The sequence below is a fragment of the Mytilus californianus genome, unplaced genomic scaffold (genome assembly GCF_021869535.1).
Source record: "Mytilus californianus isolate M0D057914Y unplaced genomic scaffold, xbMytCali1.0.p SCAF_3, whole genome shotgun sequence".
NCBI lineage: Eukaryota > Metazoa > Mollusca > Bivalvia > Mytilida > Mytilidae > Mytilus > Mytilus californianus.
In genome coordinates, this window is record NW_026262679.1 from 101339875 (window position 1) to 101349242 (window position 9368).

Consider the following 9368-nt stretch of genomic DNA (forward strand, 5'->3'; position numbering starts at 1 on the left):
GCAAACGGGCGACGAAGGGCGATTGACCTCGAAATTTTCTGGTACTAAGTGCACCATTTTGGAGTATTACACAAAATCTTGTATTTGTTTGCTACTTGTTGGTATAAAAAATTAAAACTTTATATATCAGTAAATCGTTTCAGAAGCAATGCCCTCATCAAACTGCTAGAAGTGGTCTAAATTAAAGGAATTCTAGACTTGTTTATTTATTTTTTCCTTTCTCTTCGCTTCGTAAGTACCCAATTTCCGGTGGCGATGATACACAGTGATATAAAGTCTAAATTGAAAACAACGTTCAAACCTATAATGATTGCGTTGGATAAAAACCGCAATTTTTATACGTGTGCATGCAAAACAAATTTCTTGTGGATTTTCCTATATTTATCTTTTTTTCATTACTGCAGAAGGTGCCAAACACTGATGCCAAAATAAACTAAGTTGGGAAAGAGGTTTGAGAAGCCCCCTCATATTTAAATGTTGTGAGTTGTATTGATTTAAATGGACAATCGATGGGCAATAGACATGTACAAACAATAGGTTATTCAAACTGTGTAACTGAGTTTACCGTATCAAATGAAACTCATTTGTTTGTTTATTTTGCTATCTTCTGCAGACTGGAAAAAAAAAACGCACATCAAAATCTAGGTAAGTTTTTAATATTCTGGAACATATACTACAAATAACATATAACTATAATATATCTAGGTCTAGCCATGCCTTAAAACTTTCCTTGGTGCATCGGTTTGTCTGTACTCGGAGAAGATTTTGTCCCGACGTGGCGTAAACACGGCCTTATTTTTAAATTCCGTTTGATGAACCATAAGCCATGCTAACTTTTACAATTGTTTGGTCAACTCAGCTATACATTATATATTAAGTGAATACATGAACTGCCCATGCAGTTCAACAAACAATTGCAAAACTCTGCATTACGTTAATATTAAGGCAGTGGCTATTTTGCCGGCACCGGCATAGTGAATGTGTTGCCGGCGTTGGAAAAATAGAAAATATGCCATTTTGCCGGCTCTAGGTATAAGCGAAAGCCAGGTTAAAACTATTTCGTTTACATATATGCAATTCAAAGAACTGGCTATATTATTTCAAAAGCATATTTAATTTAACATTTTTGATTTTTGAATCTATGTGATTGATTTTGTTATATTGTATATTGTTTTATCAAATTTATGATGTTAGGAGATTATTAACTTTTATTTTCCAGTTAAAACATACAGTTATAAAAAATCTGAGATTTTTTTCTTATGCATACATGTAGCAATAGACTGTGACTGATTCCAGAAATAATTTTAACTACACGATTTGATATGATTTCATTGCAACAAATGGATGCTCAATATTTTAATTTTTATTTCTTGTTATAAATTCTTATTTTCACGTTGACTGATAATTAATTGATTTTAAACGATTATATGTATCTCAAATATTCAACGGTTAGCTGTTTTCTTATTTAATTACCGGTATATAGACTCTTTTATGTTCTTGACAGTGCACATGTTCGTAATTTTCAAAAGTAAATATTAAATTTCACTATTCACTATATTGTCGGTGCCGGTAAAATACCCACTGCCAAATATTAAAGCATGCAGAGTTTCACAATTGTTTGGCGAAACATGGCCATAACTAGGCCTTGGAAACAGACGAGGCAGGGGGGTTGTTGGCCGCCGATTGAGGCCCCCGGGTAATGGAGGGACCAGGGGGTAAAGCCCCCGGCCGAAAATTGTAATATTAGTGTTCGAAATATATCTTGTTACATCCGTTTTTGTATCATATTTACCTTTTATTATATTTACCGTATGAAGAACTGCATTAGGCTATCAGAGCCGGCTGATAGATACTTGCCTCGAATTTTGTACCATCAAACATGTATCAATTTACAGTAGGGTACATGTTTGATAGTAGAAAAAGCGGGCAAGTGTATGTGGTCAACGCTTCATTAAGATTACAAAATAACACACATTTTCAATATCACTCCAATAAAGCCCAAAGAGTGGAACCTAGTTACTATCTGTGAATGCTAGTTCGACCTTTCTTGTGCCACTTATATATATATATAGATCCCATCGTTTTACTACTTTCTTGAAATTGAATAATTATCTTATTTCGCTAATTTTTTAAATGCATAACACCCGAATCATTAACTATACAAATGTAATACTCTCGTGCCACCTTTGCTATGTTTGATTGTGCGGCCGTCTTTTTTTTCGCAAGCCAGGAGTACTCCCACAATACTCCACGAAAATTCATAGTATCAAGGAATCAAATTGTCAGTCTGCCAATTGCACGGTCTTCAAGTGTCCTGTCCATTTAGCATTCGAATGAAATGATCACATAACCTGCTCTCCATTTACATGGCTGAAATAAAGCCCACTTCGCGTTAAACCAAACAAATCCTTCATCCATCTGAAATACATTTTTGTTTTAGAACAGCAGCCAAGTTTGTAGTAAAACATTTGAAAATACCTCAAATCTTCATTTTATTGTAAGAGAAATGCACACAAATTGTGGGTGTTTTGTTACTCCTGCGTGAGCTGTGAATGCTTCTTTAATAATATTGACCTGGCAAGTTGAAGAAATCAATTCAAATTATTTAAATTTTGATTTACTATGATAATGTGGAAAATCAAAGTGATCTAAAATCACTAATGGAAAGATTTTAACAATTGTGTGTATATTTTCAATCATATTTTATAATTCCATAGCAGTAGTGGTGGACAACAAAAACTTGCTATAGCACTATTGTATATATTTGTTTGTTACATTGCTGCAGATTTATAGAATGATAAGCAATTTTTGAGTGAATATAGTTAGCAAAATAGAGCTATGTCTTTGCCCCTAAATTTAAATAATAACTTCTTTTTGATTGCAACTTAATGTTTATATTTTTTTGAAACAGAAGAATTTACCTAATAAAAATTATCGTAGTTTCTCAGTAAACATGTGATCAATGGTTAAAGAGACTTGAAACTTAAAGTCCTTTTTCATCTCCCAAAATTAACCTGTGAATGGTTGTTTTGTGTGCATGTCTGTTACTCTGTGTTAAAACATTGCTAAGTATACATTATTGTTTTTGATTAAACTATAATATATGACATTGAAGATGCATGGATGACAAAGGGTAATTTTCACATCAATAAACTTAATATGATGTTTTTATTCTTTTGTTTAATTAAGATGGAGACTATTAATTTTTTAGGCAAATTCTTATTTATTTCATTGAAAAAATATATTACCTCACAGTATTCAAATATACTAATACCTTCTCTGATAAATGTAACCCATTAAAGTTATGGATTAATTACAAATAATTGTTGCACAGATTTTGCAAGAAAAACAGACACCACTTGGATTCTTTACTTATACAGATTTTCATTTTGGTCTTTTCTCAAAAATACATTATGTTATAATCCTTACTTAATCATCTTTCAAACAAGATTTACAGATCATTTGTTTAATGCAATGTAAATCAAAAGATATATATAGGTAAAGGAAAAACAATCTAACATCTGTATATGATTTTATTAAAGAAATCCCTATTTAGTATTTGTTAGTTTCAATTAAACATGAAGACAGAGACTGACCTATATAGATCAAATTATATCAGATACTAATGAGGTCAAAGTTTGTGTATTGAGTGGTCTGCCATGTTATGTATAAACTCAAGTTACGTCATTTTGTCCATTATGATTGGCATTAAGGAGGAGGAGTCTATATAGAATTCCAATTATTGTCACACCCTTTGTGTTTAATTGTACCTTGTTCATGACAGTTGTCAATTATACTGTTAATGTATCAATACACTAAAGTAAAAAGATAAAACTAAGCCAGTAATTGAAAAAAGTAATGACTATTGTTTTTGAAGAAATATTCTAAATTAAGATGCAACAAAATTTCTTTCCAGTTCACTTGTGCAAATCTACACAGACATGAACACAATTGAGAACTATATGTCAGAGTGTATAGATTTAGTAGCTAATCTGTCCACTTTCTGTTTGGAGGCCGGTGCCTGAAGAAAGAATTGGAACAAGTTCCAATCTTTCCAAAAATCCATTATCATTTTCGCGGGAAATAAATAATTGCAGAACCAAATGTCGGTTTACTGGCGATGTTAATTACATGCAGACAGAGAGTTCAATACCTAACATAGTTGAAATAAAAGTACAGAAGCTACACAACAACATTAATTACTATTCGAAGTCTGCATTGCGACAAAACACCTCTGATCGTAGATTTAACGGTTCATCGGTTCCTTAGACCACACTGCCATTACAATCTCTGTTTTAATTGGTTACTATGTTTTGGCGGTTTTTTCTATTGTTCTAATTTTTCAACTCATACCATGATGGAATTCATTTGGAAGGTCAGTTTTATTCTTTCTTTATTAATAAAATGGTCTAGTAATAATTCATAAGTGTTACTTATACACAGAATCAACGTTTATATTAGCAGAGACATGTAGAAACATATATATATAGTATGTCTCATATTTTAGTAACTATCGAAAAGGAGAGTTAATCCATTATAAAATGACAATCAGAAAAGAAGATTTTACGGTCATATTTCATAACTCAGTAATCTTATTTAGATTTGTTATACTATGATATTTAGTCTGGTTTATATGTGACTTGTATTTACCAATTGATTGACTGAACGTTTCGGATCGAGTAGACCGATTAGACCTATAACATGAGACTTCGTAGGTTCTAACTTCATATCGTTTGCATTCAGCGTTTTTTTATCGGTTATAAATTGTTTACTATCAATGTTAGTGGTTCAGCATGGATAGTAAAAAAATATCCGATAAAAAACGTTGAATGCGAACGATATGAACCTACGAAGTCTTATATTATAATATAGGACTAGTAGACCGGTATGAATGCTATTTTGTGTAAATCGATTAGAAATAACACGGCATAGAAATAAATAGAAATAAGAATAGTTCTATAAATGATCAAATGGGTTAAATTTGAATTTTTATCATAAACAGATATTTTTTTTTGTAAACTGATGAATTGAGCCCTTTTCAACTGATTTTATAGCTTGTTCCTATGTTGTACTGTACAACACTATCCCAGTTTAGGGGGAGGGTTGGCACCTTCAAACTAGCTTAACCCTGACATATTCTGTTTGTGTCTGTCCTACGTCAGGAGCCTATAATTCAGTAGCAGTTGGTTTTTGCTCTATATCATTTTGTTTTTTCTTTCATGGTTTTGTACTTAAATCGGGCTGTTTTCTCATTTGAATTGTTTTGCATTGCATTTGTCATTTTGGGGTTGGGAACAAACCCTCTATATGGTGTTTATACCTGTTTAGAGGAATAACCCTTCTACAGAAGGATAATTATCCCTCTATAGAGGGATATAATTGTTTGTATAAAAAAGAAGATGTGGTATGATTGCCAATGAGACAACTCTCCACAAGAGTCCAAATGACACAGAAATTAACAACTATAGGTCACTGTTAGGCCTTCAACAATGAGCATAGCCCATACTGCATAGTCAGCTATAAAAGGCCCCGAAATTGACAAATGTAAAACAATTCAAACAAGAAACTAATGGCCTTATTTATATATACAAAATAATGAACGAAAAAAACAAATATGTAACACAGCAACAAACGATAACCACTGAATTACAGGCTCCAGTCTTGAGACAGGCACATACAGAATGTGGTGGGGGTAAACTAGTTTGAAGGAGCCAACCCTCTCCTAACCTGGGACAGTGGTGTAACAGTACAACATAAGAACAAACAATAAAAATCAGTTGAAAAAGGCTTAACTCATCAGATGGATACAAATAGAAAAACATCTAACAAAAACACAGAGTTGACGTGGACGGGTACTTATACATCCCAACAGCAAAAAGACATTAAGTACAGATCTGAGAGTACTTGCAGTTACTGACAGCTAGTTCAAAGCCAATAACAACTAATAAAAAAAACAATGCATCTAAGACTAAATTATCAATCAGTTCACATCCAACATCCAATGAATTTAGTGTAAAGACGCCATAAACAGTCAGAGGAAAACATGACCTTGTGCAATGCCAAGATACAGGATTATTATTATTATTATTAGATGGATTAAAAGCAAAACATGGCAAATGTGCATTTTCTACTTATTGTGGCAGTAACCTGCAACATTTGATGCACCAATTGTTGTACTTAATGTAATATGCACATGTCTAGTTTACTGCTAAACTGACTGAATATACAATTTATTGTTCATGTTAATTGAAAGCTGTGATGATCAGGTAAATTCCACTCAGTTATGCCTCAATGAACAGATTTCTACATATAAGAGAATGATGATCCCTTTCTTCATGATTAAGTACAAGTGTTATCGAGTATTTATCATGAAGTAAGGATAATCATTCTCTTGTCAGTGTAAATTAAATGTTTATAATTGATGCATAATTTCATTTTCAGCATTTCATTTATGGGTTAGTTTTAGTGATATAAGGACTGTCTTATAATTTGGGAGATATTTTTAAAATGCATTATAGACATTAGGTGAAACAACAGTAAAAAGAAAAGGTATGAATTGTATATGTTTCGAATGTAAATCATGAAATATTTTAGTGAGGAATTATCCTTTTGTTATTTACAGTTTAAATCAATAAATACATTTGAGTTACAACTAATTTTATTTCACAGCCAATATTTTGGTCCAGCTTTATCAATCAAAAACTATTTCATTATGTCAGGGAAATGTTCTAATAAAATGCATTTAAAAGTTTAAATATATTCAAAACCTAAATAAATTTCCTGTTTTTTTTTTGTTATTTCTTTTATCAAAATATTGGGAATAACTATTCTTCCCAACCTCCGGTTCAGAAAGATAGAAATTTAGGTTATTTTTTATTTTAAAACTTTTTTCTTCTTTTTTTTTGCATTGCTTTGATATTGTTTATTTTCTTTTTTTGTAATTTGAAGTTATTAATATTTTCATAATAACATTAAACATACAAATTTTACAAGATGATGATGTAGGTATTTTGTCGTTACAATTGTACTTAAACTGTTAATAGTTGTAAGGTAATAAAATCAGTTTTCCCTGGAGAAACAGCTTGAAAATTTATTACAAATTAGTCCAAAATTTCTTTTCAAATTTATACTCTAATGAAAAAAGTATACTTGTACTCCAATTTAGGATTTGAATTAAAACATGCATCACATTAATTTCTGAATTAATTATAACAAGAAACAGTCTCTCGACATTGACAATTTGGAAACGCTTTCTCTAATAGTCACACCTGTACGAAAGTAAAGTTTCCGATTGTCAATTTGGATATCTACATATTTAGTCGATTTTTTTAAAGTAATTTGGAAAATATGACTTGATTTAGATTGTTTGAAATTCAGTTGAATTTTAAATCATTTCTGTTCAAAATGTATACATCAGATTGTTTTGGTGAGCCACCAACTTCTGATAATTTGACATGCACATTAATTTCGGAAATAATGATTATATCATTAAACCGTCTTCATTACTGATTGAAATATAGATTTAAAATGAAAATAAGTTAATGATATACAGTCAAAAAGAGCAATTGACCAATGATGATGGCTGCCATTAATGCCAGTTTTTCTTTATAGATATTTTGAAAGAAAGAAAAATTAAAGTAGCAAATTTTTTAAGTTTTATATTTGGTTCAATATTTTTGAACTTATTTTGTTTTTGCTTCAGATACCAGCCCCAGGATATTTACATCAGGACAGGTAACATATGCATCGGAAAGTAAGTATATTTTTTTTTATTTATTAATAGTTGTCTGATAGATATTAAAATAATTTGAATATGTATTACAGATAGACAGGAGCCAAGCGAGAAGAAGAAGACAGAACATTCCTAGACATGGAGATGATTAAATTGTAGATGCCAAGATGATGATGTAGGTATTTTGTCGTTACAATTGTACTTAAACTGTTAATAGTTGTAAGGTAATAAAATCAGTTTTCCCTGGAAAAACAGCTTGAAAATTTATTACAAATTAGTCCAAAATTTCTTTTCAAATTTATACTCTAATGAAAAAAGTAAACTTGTACTCCAATTAAGGATTTGAATTAAAACACGCATCACATTAATTTCTGAATTAATTTTAACAGCAAATAGTCTCTTAACATTGACAATTTGAAAACCCTTTCTCTAATAGTCACACCTGTACGAAAGTAAAGTTTCCGATTGTCAATTTGGATGTCTACATATTTAGTCGATTTTTTAAAAGTAATTTGGAAAATATGACTTGATTTAGATTGTTTGAAATTCAGTTGAATTTTAATCATTTCTGTTCAAAATGTATACATCAGATTGTTTTGGTTAGCCACCAACTTCTGATAATTTGACACGCACATTAATTTCGGAAATAATGATTATATCATTAAACCGTCTTCATTACTGATTGAAATATAGATTTAAAATGAAAATAAGTTAATGATATACAGTCAATAAGAGCAATTGACCAATGATGACGGCTGCCATTAATGCCAGTTTTTCTTTATAGATATTTTGAAAGAAAAAAAAATTAAAGTAGCAAATTTTTTAAGTTTTATATTTGGTTCAATATTTTTGAACTTATTTTGTTTTTGTTTCAGATACCAGCCCCAGGATATTTACATCAGGACAGGTAACATATGCATCAGAAAGTAAGTATATTTTTTTTTATTTATTAATAGTTGTCTGATAGATATTAAAATAATTTGAATATGTATTACAGATAGACGGGAGCCAAGAGAGAAGAAGAAGACAGAACAGTCCTAGACATGGAGATGATTAAATTGTAGATGCCTAGATGATGATGTAGGTATTTTGTCGTTACAATTGTACTTAAACTGTTAATAGTTGTAAGGTAATAAAATCAGTTTTCCCTGGAGAAACAGCTTGAAAATTTATTACAAATTAGTCCAAAATTTCTTTTCAAATTTATACTCTAAGGGGACGACCATTTGATAATCTGGGGGGGGCCAGGAGGATTTGTTGTGGATCGGTTATTTATTTTTGTAAACTAAGAGGACAGATTATCTATTTTCTGCACTATTGAAGCAAGATTTTTCATTTTCATTAAAGCAAGGGACTAATTATTTATTTTCACAACTATATTTATAATATTCGAAAACATACAATTTTTAAATTATTTGTTTATTATAAATAATTCATGTATAGTCAAGTCATTATGTACCATTTAATCAGAATTAATTATTATCCTCTGCAGAAATGAATCTTTTTATATCCCCCAATGCATATACATGTATTGCATACATACACAGTATTAAAGTTTGGTTGAAAGTAAGGCTCTTCTAAAAGTATTGGCAAACGTGTTTCGCCGAGCGGAGCGAGGCAAAATTTTTTTTGAAGG

The 9368-nt window shown here is 30.8% G+C and overlaps 2 long non-coding RNA genes across 46 annotated transcripts in view; one reads left to right on the forward strand and one right to left on the reverse strand.

Moving 5' to 3' along the window:
* The window catches only part of LOC127735589 (uncharacterized), a 181258-nt gene that overhangs the window by 3405 nt on the left and 168485 nt on the right, over positions 1-9368 (reverse strand). The window lies entirely within an intron of this gene.
* The window catches only part of LOC127735587 (uncharacterized), a 40918-nt gene continuing 39258 nt past the window's right edge, over positions 7709-9368 (forward strand). For 30 of the 45 annotated variants that reach the window (XR_007998482.1, XR_007998483.1, XR_007998481.1 and 27 more), the window contains exon 1: positions 8590-8812. This is a non-coding gene — a long non-coding RNA (uncharacterized LOC127735587). Of the gene's footprint in view, positions 7908-8587; positions 8813-9368 lie in introns of those variants that run through there. The other 15 variants (XR_007998457.1, XR_007998456.1, XR_007998475.1 and 12 more) reach the window with 4 other exon arrangements.